The sequence below is a fragment of the Dufourea novaeangliae genome, unplaced genomic scaffold, assembly GCF_001272555.1.
Source record: "Dufourea novaeangliae isolate 0120121106 unplaced genomic scaffold, ASM127255v1 scaffold108, whole genome shotgun sequence".
Classification (NCBI taxonomy): Eukaryota; Metazoa; Arthropoda; class Insecta; order Hymenoptera; family Halictidae; genus Dufourea; species Dufourea novaeangliae.
This window is the reverse complement of record NW_015374014.1, coordinates 3690259-3716790: the sequence shown is the minus strand read 5'-3', so window position 1 is coordinate 3716790 and position 26532 is coordinate 3690259. Positions and strand designations below refer to the sequence as shown.

General features: G+C 36.3%; 1 long non-coding RNA gene across 1 annotated transcript in view; it reads right to left on the bottom strand.

The window, feature by feature from the left end:
* Positions 1–10974: 10974 nt before the first annotated feature.
* The window catches only part of LOC107188780, a 191391-nt gene continuing 175833 nt past the window's right edge, over positions 10975–26532 (bottom strand). The window contains exon 3 of the long non-coding RNA XR_001516226.1: positions 10975–11032. This is a non-coding gene — a long non-coding RNA (uncharacterized LOC107188780). The remainder of the gene's footprint in view (positions 11033–26532) is intronic.

Sequence of the window (26532 nt, the reverse complement as noted above, 5' to 3'; positions counted from 1 at the left end):
AGATGTAGAACTTGTGATTCCATCTACCTGCCTTGGGCCTCCACTCGCAGCAACCTCCTCGTGGTGAGGCCTGGGCAATCGGTATTGTCATCGGTAAAGTACTGTAAACTGAAGACAATACCGAGCTAATGGCTGCGAACTTCAAATCTATCTCATAAAACCACGTTCTATATTACATCGAACTAGGATTATTTTAGAAATCGATATGAGATTCAAAGTGTAAAATGTCTAGTACTTTGAATGTTTTAGAAAATTATTCGAGATAAAGATGTATGGAACTACGGAAAATTACTTTAGATTCCTTTTCCTTATTCTGTAAATTCTTTGATTGGAATATGAATGTTGCTGGAAGTATGAACATTTTCACAGGACAATGATATAAATGGAACTTTAAAACTTTTTTAAGTGTTACAGTGATATTTCGTCATATTTTCCATAATGTCAATAATATTGATTTCCCCGCAACATCCATAATTATTACAAATGTCAATATAACGAAATATCTTTTATGCGATGTTTGTGGTGTAATAAAAATCTGTGTTTCGATTACGTTTTTGATACGTATTACTTATATGTAATAATATAGAATAAAAATATACTATTAGTCCGATATTTGAAAATATACATGCGTTCGTTGTCACTGTTAAAATGTTGTAATAACAATGGAATAATAAAATAATTTACTCAAATGTACATAATAATACATATACATATTCATTAAAACAATATTAAACGCAATAACTTTTTTATACGCGAAAAAAAACCAATAGGTCCGTCGGGATTAGAACCTAAGACTCCTTTCTAATACGTCTACTTTACAGTGAAGGGACGGTAGAGAATCCGTTCACGACCATGGTCTCTTCGATGATTTTCCGACGTACCGAACACTCATGATCTGACAATATTGCGTACTTTAGACTCGACAACACTGTAGAAGTTAGACTAGTTGATCGGTATTTTAGAACATGAGACACGAAGTCCCATAAGATGATACCTAGTCGGTGCTACTGCATAACTCTATGTACCTCCGAATGCTGTCCAATTCACATGTTATCCAAATCAAATTTAGTTCATTTCTTTCCGCAAAAATTATTACAAAAGAACAATTGCATCCAAACCGGTACATCAGCATTTAACAAGATAAAACTCCAGAACCAACTACTCTAAAGTTTAATTTCACAGCATAAAGCATAAACTAAAGGTCCAATTCCACCGAGTAAAATAGTCTCGATGGTACGAGGATATACGCGTACATATCACGAGGGACCACGTAAACTGTAATAATTAACGACAATGGCGAAAGTCTGCGCGAAGGATCGTAATCATAAAAGGAAGATTTGCGAACGGGGCTGGTATAGAAGTGGGTTGAGGGAGCGTCGTCGTCAACCGGTGCCAAGGTAAATTCCGAGTCAGCTGTATCCACCGGAAGCCGCCGGTTACATCGATAACACGGCGAGTCGAAATTGCGCTCGACGAACGAATTGTCGCCGACAAATTCGGTAGGAATAATTCAAGAGTAGGTAGTTGAGCCGCCCACTGAGCGGGATCAGGTCGAATCACATGGAGGAGAAGGGGGGGGGGGGTGGAGGGATATTATGGCGGGAAAATTAAATGTCAAATTAATGCGACGATAAATTTCCGTCGAATGAATGCGCGGACTCGCGAGGCCGGCCAATTTACGATGCATTATCTGGACCGTAATTCGATGACGTTTAGAAACGACGGGCGAAGGGTACTACTGATAAGACGGCGCCTGAGGATTGGGGCGAGGTGGTCGATGACGGATCGAGGCGATAACGAAATCGGCTGCGTCTACTTTCCCGGGAATGGCGGACACCCCGACACCATTGCCCCCGATAATTTACTGGGCTCTTTGCCGGGCATATTTTAAAATGTTCGCTCCCCCCGACGTTCCAGCCGGCGCGTCTGCGTTTGTGAAACATACCGGGGAGTCTCTTTAATCAACAGGCGTCTAGTACTTTATCTGCACCTGTAGTGAAGCAGGTACCACACTGCTTCAAGTGTTATTCGTCAGCTTTGTGTTAGACCGGGATTATGCACTACAATAAATCCTCGATGAGTGTTCGAAGGATCATCGGTACTGATAAGGAGAGATCCCTAGGTGTATCGCTGACTTTTTAATGAGGTTTAGTACAGAGATAGAGCTTGGAATTCTCAAGCCAGTGATATTTCCACTCTATTTGCACAAAATGTCAATTGTCAGACGTGTTGCGAGACAGTAACAAGTTATGTGTATATTCATAAATTAGAAAAAAAAATTAATTTGAAATATAATAACAAGGTTTTGGTTGTAGCAACGTTTCTGACGTGTTCAAGATGATATTTAAATGTTGGCAAACTTTGGGTGGGCCCATGTTGTATTATCATTGTCAATTTCTTGTTAATTAACCATCTAAAATAATTGTAGGCCCAACATTGGATGTTGGTTGGCAAATTGTCATAACTTTCGTCGTAGGCCCTATTTTGGAAATTTGTAGGCAAATACGCGAACTATATTCGTTGCCAGCCAGGTCCAAAATTGGCCAATTTCTACCATTGTCCTTTATATGTTTTAAAATGTTAATAGGAAAATATAGTTTTTGGTATTACAATTTGTTGTTAGGATTAAAACATGAAGATTACCACAAAAATCCCTGGATTTTTTCAAATACATGCTACTGACATACTACTTGAGTATTTAATTTGATCTTTATAAGTGTCTTTTAATACTTTTGAATCTGGTAAGTCATTTTTATACAATAATGACAAATTGTCCTAATTGTTTATGTAAAGTGTTTATCACTTTTAGAGAGACTTTTAAAAAAGTAGTAAGAAATGACTTACTATACAATATACTGAAACTTACTATACATCAACAGTAGTACTGCTTCTATACATATACCCATCGACCGGTAAAGATTAATTTCTTTTGAAACAAAAATTAGAGGGCTGGTGTTACTTATCGACTGACATACGTACATTTTATCAATAAATGTCATAGAATAGGACGGTGCGTTGTACTAATTTCTTACATTTAACTAAAACTGATGAAACAATAGAAAAAAGGGGAATAGAAAATATATAAACAGTGTAGTTTATGAGATTCTAACAGGGTACTAAAGGGTTAAAATTAATAATATTATGTGATTGAATCATTGAGACCTGAAGAGGTAGAAATTAAAAGAATCTGGAAGATAGAAGAGGGGAGCAGATGAAATAGAGAAAATAAACAAGAGAGTATAGGGGTTGAAAGAAGTAGAAATGGTTGCAGAGAAACTGTGAGAAATAGGGTAGCTAGGGGGAAATACAGAGAGCGGAGAATAGTAATTCAGAGCGTAGAGATGTTAAGTGTCCGACGTGCTGATGTATAGCCATGAAATCTTTACGATCCCCCTTCTTTTAGACACCGAGGATCTTTAATAGCGGTATGAAACAGTACCGTCAATGTCCTTGTTGTATTAAACGGCTGCAACCATTTTCGGACGTGCTACATTAAACTAGACGTAAACGTTTCGTGAACCAAGATAAGCGCGGAAAAATTCCCCCGCATTGCACACAATGCTTCTTATACATATACACGTACATATGTGGAATGTATCAAGAACAAAGCAGAGGTTCCTCTGAAAACTGAGGGCAGCATATATTCAACGGTTGTGTATAAAAATAAAATATTTTACATTTTTTTATCTGCGCCGAGTTAATACAGAACTCTATAATTTCATGTGATTTCCAGAGAAAATTTCGTCCTTAATGTTTCACTTAGAATCTGAAGCCGGTTCATCTCTGTAAAACCTACGTGCAGAATAATTAATTATTTTATAAACGTTATATGCTCATGGTAGGTATGTTTCCGCTGGCTATTCATTACTAATTCTTCAGGTTTTCCGTAGTATTTGATAAGTTATAATACATTAACTAATCGATTCAACAGGATATATTATTTCGAGTAAAGTTTTTCCATAATAGCCTAGAATTTTATGACGCGTTTAAATGTCTGTGGTCACATTTCAAATTTCGTTTCTTGGAAAACAAAGTTTCATATGGGGATATTTTGATCAACGTTTGTACCAAATTACAAATACTCGTTTGATACTTCTACGAAACTATCGATACCCGTTTGATACTTTTACAAAGCTATCGATACCCGTTCGATACTTCATAAATGTATCGATATTTACCAAAATATTGATATCTTAATCAGAGAAATTACATTTTATCGATTAAATGAAGATGACATGAAAATGATTACTGTAGGAAGCATTTCTATTAGTTCCACAACTCGTTCTAGGTATCAAACGGGAATCGATACCTTCGCCAAGTATCAGAAAATTGTTTTTGTTTCGGTACAGTACTTGTATTGGTTTAATATCGTTTCGAGAAGTATTGGTATCGAAAATTGTTGCAAACTTCCTAAAATTTCGATACCTTCCGTTACTTCTCATTGAGTACTTTGGTATCGAATTGTTCTAATATCAACATTATGTATCGGTATCGGTCTGATCACTACACCTATCTCATAAAATAAACAATTGTGGATCATATTGAATTTACTAATCACAATTGATTATCAACTATTCGATTCTCGTCAATTTCATATGGAAGAACCTAGTATTTATTAGTGTACTTAATAACAATTTCACAAGTTTCCACGTATATAAATACAATAGGACCCTCTGTAACGTGGAAGATATGTTCCGCGTTATACGGGAACCAGATCTTAAACAGTTAAAACGATACACAATAATTTTTTGTAATATAACACAAAATAATATGTATTTTATTTCATTTTAGAACAAAAACGTAAAGGTTTTTCACTATACAGTAATTCCTCGATGAATGCAACACGAACAACAACGTCATTCCCTCCACTGGGGGGTCCCCCTCTGGAAGCAATCAAAACAGAGTAAACAGAAGCTAAGCAGAGGCTCAGCATCGTGCAAAGAAAACAAATTTCAAGAGGCAGGAAACCTTTCCGCCTTGCCACGAATACTCCGAAGCGGACCCAAGTTCGTCGCACTCATCGAGACATTATTGTATCATGACCCTGCTGTATTCATAATCTGAATACAGAGACCTTCAACGGATGCATTCACCAATCAGTAAAAAATCGGACAATCGACGTGTTAATATCCATCGCACAATATAAATAACGTCCAAATCGCCGTCGTTCGAAACGTCCCACCCACAAAACAGACGATTATCAAATCGAAGTTTGCTACCTGTCGATTCTGGGATTCCCGATGAAATCAATTTCCGAACGAGTCGCGAAAGTTCTTTCTTCGTGGGGCGGATGGGAATTAGACGGGGCACGCTTCGAATTATTTAAAAAGGGAGCACGACCGGGTGGGGAGGGGGGCGGAGACGGGAAGGAAGAGAATAGGGGGGCAGAAAGGGGAAAAAAAAAGAAAAGTCGTTCGGAAAATCGAGACTGAAACGGGGCAACTCTTGCTGCAGCTACGCCGTCGACCTGAGCACAGCCAGTTGAGTGTGGCCATTGTTGGCGAATGTGGGTCAGTCCCGACGTACTTCCGATGGAGGCGTACAGGAGGCAAAAGGGGTGGCTGCAGCCGCGAGACGAAAGAGTAACCGAGGAAAATGGGGTGGGGTAGAGGGGGGGAGTAAGAACGAAGTAGAAAGAAATGCAGAAATTCGGATGAATGGATGAAGTCGGTGGGATAACGTTAAGTCAACACCGGCGGCCGTCGTTCATCACCTTTAACGGTTGCTTCCCGCCGAACGACTCGGTCGGAGAAATATCGTTAGGGGAAACGTCTTAACCCTTGTAATTGCGGGGTGGCGTGTAATTTCAACCACCCACGTACTGGTTGAGCGTTCGTAGATAGTCAGCGTTTCGCAATAAATGAGGTTGTAATGCGGGCGTTAATTGAAACTGATTGAAATTGAGCAATGGATGGATTGTTCGAATTTTTAAGAGCATAGGACAGACCTAAACTTGGGTAAAATCGGGACCTACTATTATTTTTTGTACTAGAACTACCGAACAAGTCAAAATGACTTGTCAGTACAGTCTTATAACGATGATTAGAATGTTATAACAATACATCATTTGCAATTTATATTACGATTTGATAGTGAAGAAATTAGTTAATTTATAAATTTTCAAAAGTTTCTTAGGACCGATCAAAACAGATATGCCTTTATTGACGGTAGTTCTAGTGTTAGAAACGGTTTTAAATTTTCTCACGTTGTTGTAGCCATATAGCACCGCCATTTGCGTCGGTTCATCGACTCATGTTGAGAGTAGAACACGTGTGCATATTAGGGTTTGATGGTGTCTGTGTTGTTGAGTGGTCTGATCTAGTTTTCGTTCGTTTTAAAACTTCACAGCTACTGATTGCTTTAGGTGTGTACTTTTTGGTATAAATTAGAATGTTCGTCGTGTATTAGAGTGTAAATGAAGTATAATAATGTGGTTGGGGGTCTGAAGAATTAGATGAATTCTATTGCCACAAATGTCAGGAGAGGCTATGGGGCAAAATCGTATATGCGAAGTATACATATTTAAATTTGCTACTTCTTTGCATATTTCACTCTCCTGAAAAGCTAGATGTGAGTTACTGTTTGTCGAAGAGATTTTTTTAGTAAACCACAATTTCAGTTACTTTTCAATTTATTAATGCCAGAGTTATGAAGTTTCATTCCTAGGGTCCCAGTTTTACCCCAGTCTGCCCTACCTTTTTTATTTTTTACCATTTTCTTAGCGAATTTGTAAGATTTCAGTGTTTCTGTTATAAAATTCTTCTGAGCTATTTAACAAATGAAGGGAGAAAAATGATAAGAGTTCACTTTTTGTAAATTTTGAGAAAAACAAAGGAAAAATTCCCCCATCAAAAAAGCCACTGCAGATTTACTGAGTTTTATTAAAAACGCTGTTTTTTCTATTGATGTTTACTACTTTTTCCCCTCACCGTAAAATGACGGGTTATGGAACTTGAAAACGTCAAAATTTCTATTTAAAGAGTTCAAAAACGCCAAAATAACGGGTTACAAGACTTGAACTATTCGAAATCGTGGTTTTAAAGGGTTCGAAAATGTCAAAATCACGAGTTAAAGAACTGGGAAAAGTCAAAATTGCCATTTTTAGGGGTTTGGAAATAAAACAATTGCTTAAATAGCTTTTTTTACCACTGGAATGATTTGTGTGAATAGAATACTGACAGAATAGACTTAAAAATTTGTTTCTTGATTTCTGGAAAATCAAGTTTTTTGAATTCTCATCGTTTTTCCCTTGAGCCCTTCAAATGCTCCCTAAAAATCATTGATAATAAAAGGATGAACTAGGTAACGCTTACCTTAGTGTAATTCAACTTTTGTGCATTGAGCGAGTTAATTAGACGCGAAGTGAATGTTTTTAACAGCTCATTACGTTGATATCACTGTATTGGCCGCACGTTAAGACCACTTATAACACTCGTGACCGACTACGATTCCACCGGAAAACTGTAACGACGCAGCAGAGGTCGGAGACCGAAAAAATTATACGGACACCGGTTATTTGTCGTTCATAGATCACAGTAACAAGGAACCTTCTGCCAAGAAATTACCGAGGTTTAGTCATGGAGTATAGTAAGGAAAGGAGCAAGATACAAAATAAAGAGGTTTGGAAAAAATAGGATGTTATTCGTATTTCAACTTATCCGAAAATGCACTGTCTCGCTGCCAATTGTTTACTGAATTCCATCGCCACATCTGACCCATTTTATACGCTCACGTCCACCCAATCAGCGGTGAGGTATATGGCTACCTGCATTGTCGAGGGCACCGAGTTCCGTGTCCTCTGCTGCGTTTTGTCAACTTCACGCGATATCGTTATAAAATTGTAAATACAGAATCCCATTTTATTTGCTTCTTGCACGTGAAATGAATGTTTCATTAGCGGTACTTGATATTATACTAAACATTATATTATTTTATTAGACAAGGTAAGATGAAATAGACACCGTACAGGGTTTTCATTGAAATACAAGTGCTATATTCATGTTAGATTTATTACATAATTATTATATTAAATTTGAAGATGATTCTTTGCAGATACTTTTAGCTGCCATGTTTCCGCCAAATGTTGTCATTGCTAAATACAGCAGTTTTTAGCAGAAGCGTACAGTGACAAGTAAATATATAGTACAGTCAGAAGTAAGTATACACCGTACAAAGATGAGATTCGTGTCATACTTCTGTAGCATCCTACTATTTTAACAGCATGGTAGTAATACAATTGAATATGATTTTTTTAACATTTTCGGAACGAATAGGCAGCCCAAAATTTCGGGGAAAAGAAATTCGGAGTTGACACCACAAAATTGTTTAAATATTGTTAAACGTCATGAATTTACTAGTATGATTTGAGACAGCATGGCAACTGTGGGTACTGGTGTTGGCCAGTTTGTTTTTATTTATAGTACTATAGACAAATTTGGATATTTAAATATTTTAAAAACAAATTCAGCTGCAAGTGCATTCATGAATCTTTCAGTGAAATCGTGACCCAATATATACAGCAAAGGTGGGTAAACATTGTTTGAATTTTGAAAAACACAGTCAGCAGATTTCAATGTAATAGATCATATGTGGGAAATATTAGATTCTTAATTCAGAGAAATAAATATCTATAAATCCCATACTTTCTAAGTGTATACTCACTTGTGACTCTCACTGTATATATCTACATCCATTTTTATAAAGTATATTTATGAATTCTGCTCAAATACCCATCTTTTAATCCGCGTGGACGAAATGGCCGAATTGAACTGAGATTGATTCTCTACTTCAATTACCTTGAGTGTATAATACATAGATTTTATTATTATGTTAGATAGTACCTCCAGACGGCTAAAGTACGCTGTATAATTTCCCGATAATGAAAGGAGTTACATTAATAATTTTCATTCATAAAAGTAACGTCAAATACATATACGTAAGAATAAAATCGCCCATTTCATGTGTAACGACCTAATAAATACTTTGGCTATAAGTTTGATTTTCAGTCATGCTTCTGAATAAAATGAATATTGAATTAATTTGAACAGAATTTTTCTCGATTTGATTTCAACTTCAGTTCAATGCAACTCAAAGTAGTACAGTAATAGTTTCTTGAACAGTGCAAAATGGTTAAGGAGGATGCATATTGGATATAGTAATTCGTAATAGCGGCGAGCCTTATTACGCTTCCAAGATATTTTTCGAAGAAATATTGTTTGCGACGCAAGCTGTTCCACTTCACTTAAGAGCATGGGAACCTTCAAAACGGAAAATTTACTATCGCGATGGAAGGTATTGAAAGAACAGCCCTTTGCTTCGCTTTGAAAGTCGATGGAGCATCATTTTTTGAGTCCTCAGTAAATTTACACCTAATTCTGGGCTCCCTAAAAGAGGATTGTAACGACTGAGTGAACGATGTAGTAGCAGAGATATATTGTAAAATCGATTGTGTATAACAAATGCATGTTTCAGGACTATCCAACTTACATTTAATTGAAAATTGATTGATGTTTAAATAAGTATGTATAACTAGAAATCTGCTACTAGAGATACAAGAACAACTTGAATAGTTAATGTGATATAGAGTGAGTGATGAAATTATTAGACTCACAGTATGAAAATTACATATTTTTATGTTTGTATGGAAATAAGATCACAATATCAGGGTTTTTATTTAAACACACAAAAAATTAAACTTAGCTTATGTAATTATAAAAAAACAGTTAAAATCGTAAAATCATCAATTTATGCAGGTGGCTCGATAATTAATCAATAAAAAGGAAATCTTGAAGTAATAATTATGTATAATTCTCGCATTTAGATTTTCAGAATATTTAATAATTATTATGACAGTCATTATTCTTTATTTTATTCACCAGTATATTCCTCTATCTTTTGATACTATGTGAAAGCTGTTTATATAAAATTTATGTGATTTCGTAGACAGAATATTATGTATTTCAATTTTCTTTTAGTTTGTTACTTTTATAGATTTTCCAAGTATATAACTCGTCTATCTTATATTGTAGTAACAGTTATACTATAGCCATCAATTCTGGGGCGTTCTAAAGTAATTCATAATCCCTTCATTACATGCACTATCCAAACAAGTGAAATCCTACGTCGTTGCATTTACATTGTTGGAAGAATGTAGAAGAATAACTGGCATTAACGAGGTAATTAATATTCACTGAAAGGGGCATTACTTTGAGAAAGCATGAATTACGATCCATCGTTAATAGTTTTAACTAGGTTAATTTCAAGATGGTTTTGGTACCCAAGCCGCCGCAAACTTGTTCCAAGTTACAGATTACTTTCACCAAACTTCTTGTCAGAAGACCACGCCCATTTTGCAAATATAATCAACTAAAAATTCGTTATAAAAATTCCGTTTCATCGGCGATGCTTAGCCAAAGACACTAAGCGAAAGAGCATGCGGGGCTAAAAGGCCGATAAGTGCTTCGTCGCAACATGGAAAAGTTTCGTTTACTTTTAAACCAATATAACAGTTCATGCGTGAACACTGTCTTAAAATGTCTTACGAATATCTAGCAAGAAATTTTGACATTTTTTAGGTTTCTGTCCGTGGTGTTAACGACTTTTCATTTCGTGGAATTTCAAGCAATGCTCGAATGTATGCCAGGACATTGAAAAGATTACCGCGACCACGAGGAACTTTGCAAATTACGAATATGGGACGTACAGATTTTTTCTATTCAGACGGGACACGGGCATAATTTCGAGTGACATCCCGTATATTTCATTACGTAAAATTAAAGAAGTTCATTCGTCATGTTAAAAAATGTCTTCCTGCAAAGTTTAACGGCCGACAACCTCTGGAGTACGTAATACGTACCAGTTCCGGCGTGGCTCGAAACCACTTTAATGTGCTCGTTAAAGTCCCAGCCATTTGGAGGCAACTCTTTATGAATTAAATCCTCGTTACTTCGCGAAATTAAAAACCGTGGGAACTTACCACGCCGGGGGTCTCATAGGACGGATCCTTCTTCAAGGTATGGTAGTCGCCAATTCGCTGAAAAATGTGAAAACGTGCTCGTTTACTAAAGGTCACACTCAACGGAAATCAAAATCAATTACGCAAGTTCCAAAAGTTCCACAAGGTTCCTTCGGTATAACAAACATAGGTAGGTACTTCGTATGGTCAAATGTCGATTGTTAATAAACGCTTACATATCTAAAGTGAGCCGAAAAAATGGAAACAAATCAAATATTAACCTCCGTAATGCCGGTGAGGAGAGGAGGGCTTCATGTACATAATATTGCTATTTTGAGAATTCTCGCTAAAACAATTACTTAAAAATTGTGAAAGAATTGGAAATTGTGTAAAAATATCCTTCAGTAAAAGAACATCAATATTGTTTCTTAAAATAAATAATAAAAATTGTCGTCGGTGTGTAAAGAAATATCACGGGAAATGTGAAAAATATAATAAATTAAACAAGACAAAGTTACTTATATAACTGTTTATTTCCTATAAATTTCATTCATTTTCATGGAATGCTTTATTTTCTATTTTCTTTAAATCCTTTATTCCCAGATACGTTCAAAACATTGTTACTGGCATAGTACTTTAATGATTTTTATTACTTCTTTATGCAACAGTCGACAAAAAAACTTATTAGATATCAAATTGAAACCTCACTTTATAATTTAATTTAAATAAAAGTATTTTTAAAAACATTTTAACTTAATAATACTTAATTTAATAAGAAGTATAAAATAACTCTATTACTGCTAAGCAAAAATAGAGGTGCCAAAGCCAATTTTTAGCGAAAAATATTCAAGATTCCGTAAGTTTTTTTTAGTAAGAACGCAGCGTCCACCTGTAACTCAAAATTGCAACGGGACCGCAAATTCTGGTACATCGTGCGATCCTTTTCGGTAGAATTCATTCAATAATAATTCCGTCAGTCATCTAACGGTTAACAAAATTTTCCACTGGAAAGATTTCAACAACAACAACGAACGGTTGCGAAAAGAATGGATCGTGTAACGGTGGAACCAGTTCCGAGAATCGGGCTCGATTTTTCTCCGCACGATGGCTGCAATTTTTCACGGCATAAATGCAATTTGCTTTCCATCACGTTCGCGTTCGAGTTAACAAGTTCATACCACGGCGATGTTTATCCTATCACCCGCGAAACAATTACCTTTATACGGGACGGGAGTATTACATAGAGAGCGCAAGAGACACGTGAAAGTGACAGAGGTGGTAGTATGAAAGGGGAGGTGGCGATAAAGATGAGCCACCGCCGAAAGTGGAAATTTGCAAGGGTCGAAAGAATTTTCCCAGGTGAGACGATCCGATTACAGGGCGGCGAATGGGGGCCAGCAGGCCCTATTTGTCGACGGGAAACGTGAATTCGGTCCCGCGTTTGCATGCGTAATGCTCGTCGGATACGACTTAATTACACGAGGGGCCATAAACCTGCGCTGAATCATTGTCACAACCTTCTCGATTTACGTCGCGCGACGCCGCCGCGGCCAATGAATTACCGGCCGTTTCTATCGGATGATTTATACGGGAATGTACTTTGCATTCCGGCCGTGAACACCGGAGAAAGCGCGAAATGGTACATGCTAATCCCTGGCCTCACCATGTACATTACACCTTATTTATACACGTGCAACGTGCACTCTCCCCCCTCCCCTCCCCCCTCCTCACGCCACACTCTTTTCCATTGTAATTCGAGCGTACAGTTTCGTTTCGTAATAATTAGATCTCGTCGTGGGACAATTTTTCAAATATGAAGTACGGAACGTTTTAATAGTTACGGGAAACAGTTGATCTGTTGCAAATGGAACTTTTCGTAGAACGTACTTTTGTGTGATGGTAGTTCGAGGTACTTGTATGTACTTTGAATATGTTTTCTTAATTATATGTCATTTGCACCGTGTTAGATATGTATGTAGGAGTTCTCGGTTTATAATGAATTTCCCTTTGAGGATGGAAGTCACCCTAAAAAAAAAATTATTTTCCATCACAATTGGCTGAACCCAGACCACGAATGACCTTTCCAATAGGTCATTGTATTCGTCTTGAAATACTCTATCAGAATGTGAGTAAAAAAACATACCGTTCCATTTAAAAAAAACAGAGATGACCTTCATATCTCTTTGACGCCTCCACCTATCAAAAAACTAGTAACATCGGATGATCAGCCCCTCGATACCAAATAATTTTGTCCTGATGCATTTTTTCCTATCACCAATAGCAGCCAAGTTATTCAGGTGGCCGGTTTTAAATGCCTCACCTTCTATAAGTTGAATGCTAGGCGATATTGGATGCACTTACCCTACCTGTATTTTCTATATTTTTTGGACGTGAGATGTATCTTAACGATGAATTTATTATAGTTCGAATACATACATATTTCTGTATAGCAATAATCGAATCTAATCGCGGGACAGTTGTTCAAATTTTTTACGGTTACGAGGAGTAATCGATAACTTTTAATAGGAACTTTTCGTAAACCTGAATTCGTGTGATCGTAGTCAGAGGAACCTCTGCCTTCTGCATTTTGATAAACGTGAGAAATATTTTAATGATGAATTTAAAATCAGGAACTATAAAATATAATGCATTGAACGCCCTGTGTGAAATATAAAAAATAATACTGTATCATGCAGTAAAAAAGTTTTATGGAAAAAATGTAGTAATTTACAATTAAAATTAATGGAACTTTTAACATAGTAACTGGAAAGAGCTTTCGTATTGTTTTGTATTTTTTGTAAAATAGTCTATGATCGTATGAATTTGCATAAACATCCGGAATGTACTAATCATAGACTCTACCACAGAACAACGGCATAATTAATTATCCTAATTATCCGTAATCGCAATTCATTCGAGTACAACATGATCTATGTATTATAATTCATTATTGCATCTATTTGGTCTCCGTAATTAATTATATGTATTAACAGCGAATCCTTGCATTACCTTATTAGTCTGCAGTATAAAATTGTATTCAGACTAAACTGCGGAATACAATAGAATAAACAGTTTTGTGAAGGTTAGTATGAACTTTACTCTACTTTGAACACAAAAAAAACCTTCAACCCTAATCCGTCCCTTGTGTCAATTTGACACGGTTTTCTCCTATGAAAATCTGTTATTCATCATGTGTAGGTAAATTTAATTGAAGCTCCGTGACCTTTACTCTCTTATTTTCAAATTTAACTATTTATCTTGTTATTATATTCATTTTTTACCACTGGGTCAATTTGACACCGCGTGATAAATTAAGTTGGGAAGATGAGTGTTAATAAACGAAACAAGCTTCGACATAATTTCAGTTTTCTAAAAGAATTTATAAAAATCTGAATTTGCATAAAGATCCACCGTCGTGTTCGGTTCTAATGTTATGTGAAAACAATATGCACATCAATTTAAAAAGACTGGCGATGCAGTGGTATGAGGAATAAAACATGATCCATAAAGTAGCGTTTCGGTCGCAGTCCCGAGTTTCCCGACGACTTAGCAATCTCTCGATACGGGGTCACGGTTCGATGCTTGATACAAAGGAAGCTTGAAAGGTCGATCAAATTCACACGAGCGTACGTGACCGTGTCAGATCGATGCGATCACGTGTGAATACACACTGTTAAATGATCTGATGTAGCCGAAGCTCTGCTACGAAGGATTAAGGCGCGTCACGTCCGACCGTGCGTGCAGTACTCACGTAGTAATCGGATTTCGGTAATTAACCGAATGCATAGAACGTGATCCAAGGGGGCTAGTCAATAATTCGTTCGCGAAGAGAAGAATCGAACTGAACTACTTCATTATACAAAGTATTAACGACAGTTTTCTTCACCTTCACATCCCTTGGAATTTTTCTCAAAAGTTATTTCTAGAGATTATAGTTTCATATTATATATGAAGAAATAATTTTTAACACTTTATACAATCCACCGTGTATAATATTCTGAGGCTGATTTGAAAGTTACATCAACGTATTTTTATCCATGTAGTCCTACTAGTTTTATAGTTTAATATTTAGTGTATAAAAGAACAAATATCATTAATTAGGGAAGTATGGGTCAAATAACTAGTGTTTCAAATAACTTTTATATTTTTAACGATTCTTTTGAAATCATAAAATTAAATTCTGAGGGAACATCGATGGTAAGACCTTACTGATTATAATTCTTCAGATTTAAAGCGTGTTGCTCTTTTATTTATTCACTAGTATAAATGAATTCAATACTGACCCAGACCTACCCAGTCTCCCCTATCTATTATTTAACAATTACACTATTAAATTAAATACATATTAAATAAGCAAAGAGTACGTCTCTGTATGCTTTAAAAAATAGCCCATCACGACAAATAATATGAGACAGAGCTAAAAGCAAAGGAGACAATATTTATGATTGTGGTAAAATATTATGTATTTCGTTAAACAAATCGAAATCGATAGAACGATTATTATTTTACAAAATTATTTACACAATAATTGAATTATTATTCAAACGAAAGTGTTTCTATTTTGAATAAAGACTCCAATAGCTGGGACATAGCAAGGTTTTCTAGAACGACGTAGCTAGAAACCCAATGTCCTGAAATAACAGGAATACGATTGCTTTGGAGGGCCACGAAATAACAATCGCGAAGACATACTCGACAAGCCTGGCCAACCTTGAATCCTGAAGGTTCAGAAATGCATATAACGTAACCCGTTGAAAGAGGATACTAAACGGAGAAAGGGAGATGCGTCGGAACCTTTTATTTTGCAAAGAATTCCGAGAAAGACAAGCGCGTTAACAAATCTTCCGGGGAAGTACGGTCTTAAAACAATATTTAATGGTCAGGAGATTTGCATATTTTTAGTGTGAAATACGGCAGAGTATTTATATTCCATGTTTTTTAATTTCAGTGCGCTTCATGGGAAACATGAACGCTCTGGAAGTCCAAATGCTCAGTTTCAATTGTAACTAGGAAACGATCTTAATGGAAAGAAAATTTATTCAACGTGGACGATAATATTTGCCGGGCTTATTATTTTTAAGAGAGACTCTAGCATCTTCTGTAAATTCTATGTTGGTTTAACTACTGTATTTCTCAAGCGCATAATTGAAACCTGTTCCTTAGTAGTAGTGCAAAATACATAGGGTGTCACATAACTGGTGGTACAACGGGGTAGGAGATGATTCTATAAGAAAAAATAAGTCGAAAATATAGAATAACATTTTTTCATTTACTTCGTTTTCGAAAAAACCGATTTTGAAAATACATCTGAAAAGCGTGTATTCGCCATGGTAGAAATAGTACGCAGTGAACAGACGCCCCAGTCAAGTCAATGTTGACTGTAAATTGCTTTAAAAATAAATGAAATTTACAGAAAAGATACTGAAGTTGTTCGTCACTCCACTGTATTTGAAATTTGGAAATAGAAAAATACCCACTGACACTTTCTTTCCTTGCGTGTTAAATTTACGATTTAAATGATATTACTGCATGTTAAAATATACGCAATAATAGCAAGGTACAAAAATAGCATAAAATGTTTATCTTCCTGTGTTTCTACACTACATAATTCTTTAGTTGTTGAAATTGAAAGTATCTCTGACTATACATTAATCCGAAAGTAAAACAAACTATGAGAGAATTAATGGTTCACTGTAGCGTAGAAATTAAAGTAATGTTACATTAGACCCAACAAACTTGTAATAAAATATTAAATACATACGGACCTAAGAAACATTGCAACCCCGAAAGACCAATTACAGTGATAATATAACATAGATTGTACAGAGTCACATTCACAAGGTGGACCAATAACTTTAACCATATGGAATATTTCCATTATTTTAGATATGGACAGACTTTATTTATAAAAATTGTACGGTACGGAGGGTGTCATAACATGTCAGTAATTTTTTTGCACTTAAACGGTTTTATAGTTATAAAGAGTATTATAGCTTGTCGAAATCGTCTAGACATTCGCTATTTTACAAGGGATAAAAAAATATATTGCAGACCATTTTAAAACATAGAGGTAACCTTGCAATCCCCAAAAACCATACACAGAAAAAGATTATTACTGGCATGTGATGGCCACCTCAGTACTGTAATACGTTGTAAACAATGTTTTTTCATATCTCTAAAAATATCAGAAATATTCCAGGTAAACAGAGATGGGCATTATCTAGATAAAAAAATATTTAAATAACTGTTCGAGTAAAAGATACTTTATCTTTATTCGTTATTCGAAGCTCGAATAAAAAACTATCTTTATTCGACAAGCGTCGAATGAATAAATTCATTTTGACGAGAATTATCTGACTAATAAAAGTTTTATTAGTTTATTATAAACTGTTTTATTCGAGCTTCGAATAACGAATAAAATTTTTTCGTTCATTATTCAAAATTTTTATTTAGATAAAAATTTTGCCCAATTCTGCAGGTAGATAGGTAGATCCATTTACATAGAGTATATAAAATCCTGTCACTCACTGCATTTGAAATCCCAATGTCAGATGAAAACGTGCCTCACTTTTTATTTTCTATATTCTTTCCGAATAATTTCGATATAACTTCGTTCACGATCCTGCTAAAAGTATCCGAATACCAAATCCCGCCGTACCTACTTCCACGGCTGAAGTGAACCACAGTGACAGCTATAAAATAACCGCGCCACTCGCCATTTTCCCACTTTACCTTTGACTGCGGGCAAAACTCAATGGTCCTTCACCTCAGAACAACTCTGCTCACGATTTTTCTCTGCTTAAAGCACGAGGCGGCAACCTCGCTCGCCGAACGAGGGTAGCATAGCATTCAAATTCGCTGTAATCGCGAGTCGAACAGACGTGAATTGGTCGGCGGCAGAGATGGGCAAACTAATTATCTAGATAAAAAGTTTCGAATAACGAATAAAAGTCGACGATTAAAAACTCAACGTTTAACGAATAAAAACTCCACAATTTTTTTAGCGAAAATCGATACTTCGATTTTGAACAGCCGCCATTTTGTCGTAAATTAATTTTTCATGATAATGAACGATCGGGCACTAGATTATTTAATATATTAACTAAATTTGCTCGGATGTTTTATTTCAGATAAACGAACTCGAAATTACAGTGGTCACCGCAAAACGCCTAAAATAAAAACTCCGCCGGGAGATCTCTGATATTTCTCCTATTTATTCATATTTTGCATTGAAGGAATTACTATAACCACTTTAAAATGTACAATTTCGAACACAATGACGTATGTTTAAAAAAGTCTGCAAGTTTTTTAAAAATAAATTCCGTAAGGTACATGTCTTTTTTCGAGCTCGCAGGTGGGCATAACTTCTTAAGCTATTTCTATCACGTACAGTATAACCGCTCCCATTATTCTTAGGAGCGTTTGATTCGTTTTTGATTGAGTTAGTCGTCCGAATACACGTCTAATGTAATCGTAGCATTACAGGTGAGAAGGGAAGCGGCCAGAATGTGTCCTTTTGGCCCACGAGTGCCGCAAACGTCCGAGAATGGTCTACGGTGCACCCCGCAGTGTCGACATTTCATTTCGGAACGTTATCAGTGGAAATGTGTCCGATTCATCGCTCACTTTGGTCGAGAGTGTTTTCGAGACATCGGTTTTGTCGCGGCCTGACACCGAACACGAACACCGACAGCCTACGAGCGGCTCCTTTTTGTTGCGAACTGCTTTCTACTCGATGGACCCCCGACGCTACCTGCAAAAACTGTTTTAAATTTAGCGGAAGATCTTATCGGGATCGGTATCTGTTCACGAGTCTAGTAGTTTCATCTTGTTACGTATTTTCGGCATATATAAAAAATTACTGATTTCCAGATAGTTTTACAGCAATAACGAATAATTTGTAGAGAAATTGTGGCAAATGATGCTTGCGATTTACTGGGATTATCCAGGGTGTGTCATTTAAATAGGTCCCTCGTATATGTTCGAAAACGTTGATGATACCGAAAAGTGTTTCAAGAAATTGTTAAATGATTTCAGAGAAGAAATAATTCGGTGTAAGCAGTTTTTTCAAATAGGGGCGCATAGAGGACACATGAAGGTCAAATATGTTTTTTAAAAGAAATCGTACATATTTTAAATACATTATTCGATGCAGCATTCCTGATAAAAAAAGTATTAAATACTTATGCCGAAAAACCATTAGTTTAAGAGATTTTGAATCTCAAGATTGCGAAGTGGTATTAGTAATAGGATGTGTACCTTTTAAAGTTGATACATCCTTCAACCTGAATGTTTTTGATCTTGAACGCAATTTTGAAATTAAAATTTCATAGCTTAATACTTTTCTTTATTAGAAATGAGCAGCTAATGTATTAAAAAACATACGATTCCATTTAAAAGAAACAAATTTTATCAGCATATGTCCTGTATGCGTCAGTTACAAAAGAACTTTTTTATAAGATATACAATTTTTTGATATCATCAGCGATTTTGAAGATATTCGAGGAGATCGATTTAAATGACTCACCATGTACATATTTGGCGGGATATTTTCTTGTTAGCTGAAAATAATTAAAAATTTCTAGATGCATTATAAGTATGAAACCATTCCAAATGATAGATTTGTAAAACTTGTTATGTTCGAATAAAGGGTAGTAATTGTTTAAATACTATAATACTTCCATTAACAAATACCTCCTATCTAAGAAAAGTCTACTCTTTTACATTGTACATTCCAGTTTAGGAATTTAGAGTAAATGTATTCATACTTCAGCTTGTAAAGTTCGTTTAACGGTCGAAATTATACGGAAAATAAAAAAACTCTTTTAACGAATGTATCCGTTGTGAATTTCGACGATGGAATATTCGAACTTTGTAACTGAACTAATCAAACTTAATTTAACTTCTGACAACCAAGTGATTAAACTCATGAATTGAATACACTTGTTCTCAATCACGTCAACTGTCAAATGGCTGCAGAGACGCAAGAACGGGAATTTAATGTACTGGCTTAAAGATTCTCATTCACTGTAAATTGAAAGAATTATACCAATCAAAAATTCTACTTTTCGTATTCGTTGAACATTGTTTCTAAAGCGGGAAGCAGAGAGAAATCGATAATGGAAATTCAGATGAGGCAGAGTACGCACATTTAATGCACATCATACCACAGCCAATTTACCGTAGACATTTAGTTACTCTTAAGTTTTTCGGCGTTAACGAGCGAGCTGTGTAATTTGAAGTGAGGATCTATCAGCAGACCTGACGGTGAACACCTCACAGCTGCAGCTACCCTAAACTTTCGGGGTGATATCCAACGTTATAATCAGCCACGTTGAGGGTAGACGTGATGTACAATAGACTGTGTTGCTTTAGTGTCTCGCACACCTGGTCGTCTCGTAATACAGCTTAACTATTTTAATGAGCAGCTGTACCGAGAAAGGTTTCAGACGGAGAATCCTCACACTTTAGGCATCTGTCCCCTTGCTTTTCCCTCATTATGGGGATATTCGATTTCATTATGCGAACCTATGCAATTATACACATTGCGTGAGATTAAGCTTGAAATCTGTGAATTATATTTAACACGGTTCTAGTGTAATGAAGTATAAGGTGACACTTTATTAAGGACAATACAGCGGAATAGAGTATTGTTATCAAAATACCAGTCAAAAGTGTAATATTTTACGTTGTTATCCTGTATTTAATAGTGTGGTGCGTTATTAACACTTTCACTGTCAAGTCACCCAAATATGGGTGACAGATAGATTGCAATGAAACTAGATTATACAGGGTGTAACAAAAGTATTGTAGGTCCCTGAAATGGGTCACTCGTGAGATAATTTGGAACGAATTTTTCCTTCGCAATAATATTATCCGAGGCTTTATTAACGACATATTAATGAAAAATCCCGACGAATCAGAGCGCGAATCTGCCGGCCGAGCTAGCGCCAAAGCGATGTTTACAAAGGAAAACCTTTTTCTAAATCACCTTACGAGTGATCCATTTCAGGGACCTACAACACTTTTGTTACACCTTGCTTACTACCGTTACTAAATTTTTACGTAAAATAAATGTCGCAGTATAATTTAAAATCAGGCCAACAGCCTTTATTAACATTAACTAAAGGCATATGTATTTTCTACAATTAATGATTTAAAAAATATACGTTCGCCTTTTTCCACTGTGGCAGTCAATGTGTTAAGGATATTATCGTGGAGTAGAATATTATTTATCAAAATCAAACGGTCGTTTCGTCTTCACAATAACCCAGGCAATAGAATTATCTCACTGCAGTGAATCTAAACTGAAAAATACCAGTTAATGCATAAATCGATAGTGAATTCATACGTCCGTCCGCAATACCGTGACAAACGAATTAATTCTTAATTCCACCGGAAGGAAATCCATATTCACTGTTTCTGGGCAGCCCCCAAGCATTTAACGAACGATCGATGCGACGAGGGCCGATCAATCGGGAGCAATAAAAGTACACCAATCAAGCCTGTTATCGCGGGGTTACACTCGCCCGGTGTTTATCAAAATTACCCATGATTCACCAGGCAAATCGATCGCAGAGGCATAAACGGCAGTTTTAGAGTTATTATCTCCTCGCGTAGGTCGTAACCGTGAGTTACGGGCGCGGCGGTATCGGTGTGTACACAGATCAACCTGCAGGAAACACGGTCCAATGGAAAGACGAGAAAACCGCTTCATCGGACACGAGGAAAATCGAATTACCGCGCCTGTTCGGTTCGATTCATTTATCGTCCCTCCCCACCCCCCGCCCCTCGGCCGATTTCGACTTCTATAACTGTACGGTGGAGCGGGAACACTAGCGCCGATCGACACGTGTCCCTTGTCCGCTTCCCGTGTGTCCCAGCCGCGCGATATAAATCTCGCAGAGAGAACGATTGATCAGCGGAGGGAAAACCAGATAAATTTTCCGCGTAGGAATTAAAAGCTGCCTCTCTTTCCTACGGGCAATCGAATGACGTCCCTTAACGACACAGCTTCTCGGGTTACAGTCGATTGCTGAAATGATACGGACGATGTTACGAGTTTAGGGCAAAGTGGCCCTAAAAAAGTTAAAGCAGAATAAAATTTGTTCTTTTCAATAAACATGTGCACGGATAATTTTATAATATAATTTAAACGTTAGGAGAAAGGTGTCTGAAACGTTAGATATTGTGCGAATACTTATTGCTCCTTTGTTTCTATTAATTTTAGACTTTTATTGTTAATTTTGGAAAATATGCAAATATCTGATTTCCTTTTTGCACGATATCTATTCGAGAGGCTTTCGAAAATATGAACGAACTTGTCGTTTTATACGAATTAGTCAATAAACCGTAATTGTTATTTGAAATTGATCGGTGTACGAATATTTGCTACACCCGCTGTAGTTTAAATATAATATAAAGAGTGTCTCGCAATAAAAGCTGATGGAAATGATACTTTAACTACAATTGACCTTGTGAAAAAGTAATGATAAAAATCTTCATTGCAGAAATCGTGGAACATGGATACTGGGACGAAAGAAATGTTTTTAGTATACTGCTTTATTAAGGTCACCTTGATTTTTTTAACCTGGAAACTGCATTTGTCCACCAAGATGGACGCCTACTTTATAACTCGAGTGACAATATTTGGAACATTTCCAGACGATCTGCAATACGAATTTTTTCACACAAATGTTTATTCACTGTTGAAATCTCTATTTTTTCGTTTTAATTTAATTAATTACATCTTTCAAACTTTTCAAATTGATATTTACACGTTATAAGAAGGCGTAGATATTAAAAATCTAATTTTCATGTGCCAAATATTAATTATTATCGTTCAAAATTCGACTTTAATAGTTACAGAATCTCTTAAGTGTTCATTCATTGGTTCGTTTACTCTATTTAACAAGCGACGTTGGAAAAACGACTGCAGCACAATGTAGCCGTAGTTCCAGTAACAGATCGGACAGAGTAAATTAGTTTTCGTCGAGTTAAATGAGGCGTTAGCCGGTCAGGAAGCGAAAGAATCGCATCAATCTACGGACGATTTATACAAATTACGTGGGAACGATTAACAATACAGCAGCGTGTCGTCCCTTCCGACGCGACGTATTATAAATCACCGTATCATTCACCTTTCAATTCTCGGTATGCACGTTTTACATCCTGAACCGTGTACGTTTCACCGTTTAATTCCGCCCCCCTTCCTTTTTTTCTGGCGTCTAACTCGGGCCACCGAAGTTTCACCGGTTCCCGTTGAGTTTCAGCGTGAACACGGACGCTCGCTGTCCTGTTTATAACAATAATCAACGGGAGCGGCGAATTCGGTGGCGGAAGCAGCGAAAAAGTTTGACCGTTGGAATTTATTTATTTTTTGTTTTTTTTTTATTTGTATCTACCGGAACTACTCTTTTCACTGACCACACTTGCCCGCCCGGCCCGTCATAATAGTTTTGTTGTGCAGAGAGTTTGCAAACGATACCGTAGCTGTTAGGAATTTAATGGAAAATGAGATTCGAAGTCAGCCAAGTGCAACTTAAATAGACTGTCGGATGTTACAATGGTAAAGATGAGGGAAGGATATGTAAAGCAAAAATTTGCTATCTAGTAAGTGTTCTCGCTAACCTAAAGCTATGCAGACTGCGTAATTAATGTCAGATTATACTAACACGTTTTCAAGTTTCAGAGCAAAATGGTGGACGATTGGAGTTGTCTTGTGATTTATCAACTCTATTGGTCGCTGTTTAATTTACTCATTGCATAATTTGCAAATGAACAGAGATACTAATTTTTTAACAAAATACAGATGATTATTTCAATCCATTCTATCTGCCAGAATACTTTTGGCATACAACATATGAGTAATCTGCGTGACACACATTTACAGTGATCAAATTATGCTGTTCAAAAAGTCCCACAATGATGGAACTAAACCTTGTTTTTTGTGTTAATTAAAGGTTACTGGACACGATGCTGGTTTTAGGTTCTCCTCTACATGTCACAAAGTCAAGCATTTCGAATATAAAGTCAACGCTGTTCAGTTTATATTCATTTTTTGAATTATTCACTTAGTACAATTTTTCTAACTTTATTTCTAGCGTATTTAACAAATAATAATAAAAATAATAATTATTAGAGCCATGGTACGAAAAATGTGTTTTTCGTTGTGTTCGTGTAAAAATAAAAGCACAATATCAAGGTTTTTATACTGGATAATTTGTTATTAACAATTATCCACTAAAAGTACATGAAACAAATTTAACGTAGCTTAGGTAATTTTAAAAAATACACTCAAAATCGTAATATCGAAAATTTAGGCAGATGGCTAATAGTTTGATCATCCTCTAGTAGTATGTAATACCGATGAAATATTATTTGCCGGGTGTAGTACATATCAGTGATTTAAATTGAATTGTTAACTGTCTTGCAGATACTGATACCACCACTGTTTATATATAATACATACGTAAATTTTGTTAAAAATATATAAACAAATGAAATATATCACACAATGCAATAAGAGTACAATAATTGACAGTTTCATTGTATTAAAATTTTCTACTTTTGAATAAACACAAAACTAAGATTATTCCGAACCTAAAACCTAAATCCACAACACGAACATAACTTTCAACATGAATTCAAATACTCCCACAAAAAATACATTTTCGGTAAAAAAGCAATCGCTTCGAATATTAACAAAAAAAAAAAAAAGGAAGTACGGTCCGTGTTTTGCAGCAAAGAGTACGCCGTTCAATCGAATCCCCTTCAAACGAAAAAATATTCCCGCAAATGCAACCGTTTTCACGCTTCGGTAACAAAATCGGGCCGAAGCGTTGCAATTTTGCTGGGGCGCGGGGAGTAGAAAAGCGGAAATGTATCGTTTAAAATTGAAATTTAAACTCGACGCGCGGCGAGGAGAGGGGCGAAAAAAAAATATAGAAAAGTGTCACGATTTTTGCGAGAGGAGCGGGAGAGCGGGTTCGCCGCGCGAAAATTGGACGCTAATACTTTAATTCACGGCGCTCGGCGGCCAGGGACGCGCTGTTCGGTACGCGCAGCCACCAGTCACCGACATTTAACTACGCCAACATGGCGGGTTACTGCGCAAAAATGAGGAATGCACTCGTGATACAGCCTGCAGTTTTTCAGCGTGCCTCCGTATGACAGCCGACGCGGCGCACCGTGTTGGAATTTATGTGAAGAACACGCGTCCGCCTGAATTCATCGCGTGTGCAGTGCTTACTCGTGCGCCACGTTTCGTGCGCTGGCGTGCCCGCTGGAACGCACAGACAGCGGTTTAAAGCTGCGTCTACACAATGTAGCAGAACACGTTATACAACAATGTCATAAAACGTGTAAAACTGCGTCTACACTATACACGGTGCGGCGGAATAACATGTAGGGGAAAGGTGTCTAAAATGATCTCTTGGGGTAAAATGATTCCTGCCTGCCCTGTGGCTATTACTGGTGCTATATCGTAATGTCGTTCTACAATAGTTCTTCCCGCACGTCACTGGTCGTTGCTCGAAGTGCCATGTGAATATTAGTGCTCTGTGTGTTGTCCACAAGAAAAATGTAAAATTACTGCAATATATCTAAGATAAGGTCTTCTTCAATGTTGTGTAACTGTTGTCATAAACGGTTTAATGTGACAATAAGTTAATTAATGTTTTGTTATCGCATGTAATAAGTTGATGTTATATTCAACCACTGAATGTGAATTGGGTGTTTGGGGTCATATGATCCCTCTAGTAGGATAAAATGATCCCAGGAATCATTTTACCCATATGCCGTATTATTGTTTTTTTGTTTTAGTTACAACAATGCCCCGTCAGTATGAAAGAAAAACAACGCGTCATAGCTGTTTTTATTTAAAAGAAATATAATAAATGAAATGCTTTTTAATGTTCGTCGTATTTACTATCAGTAGGTATAAAATGATCCTTAAGTATGCCTTCAAAGAAATGTGAATAAAAAATATAATTGACAAGGTAGCTAAATTTGATTTAAGGCAATGATAAGATAGATAGACTAACTTAAAAAAACTACTTGACTTTTATTTAAATAATAAGCATTTGTATTTTTTTATATGAATTACACCTTAAAGGGATCGTTTTACGCACCTTTCCCCTACAAGCGGGTACGAGGTAATTCCTTATGAAAAAATAAGTCGAAAATACGGAAGAAATTTGTTGCATTTGAGGATTTATTTTGGAGAAAATCGACTTTGAAAATTAATCTTTGAAATGCTTTTGTGTTCCTCATGGTAGTAAGTAGAAACGGAATACAATGAACAGACGTCCTAGCCAAGCTCCATTCAATTGGACGCGTATCCAGTACATTTTCAAATTCGATTATCTGGAAAACGAAGTCTCAAACGAAAAATTTTTATTGCATATTTTGTTCTTATTTCTTTATAAGGAATCACCTCGTACCCGCTTGTACATGTTATTCGGCCGCATCTTGCATAGAATAACACGTTATACATATAGCAAATTTATAAAGCTTGTTAGAGAAACAAAAAGAAAAATGTTTTAGAATATGATGTTACATAACATTTTTCGTGTTAC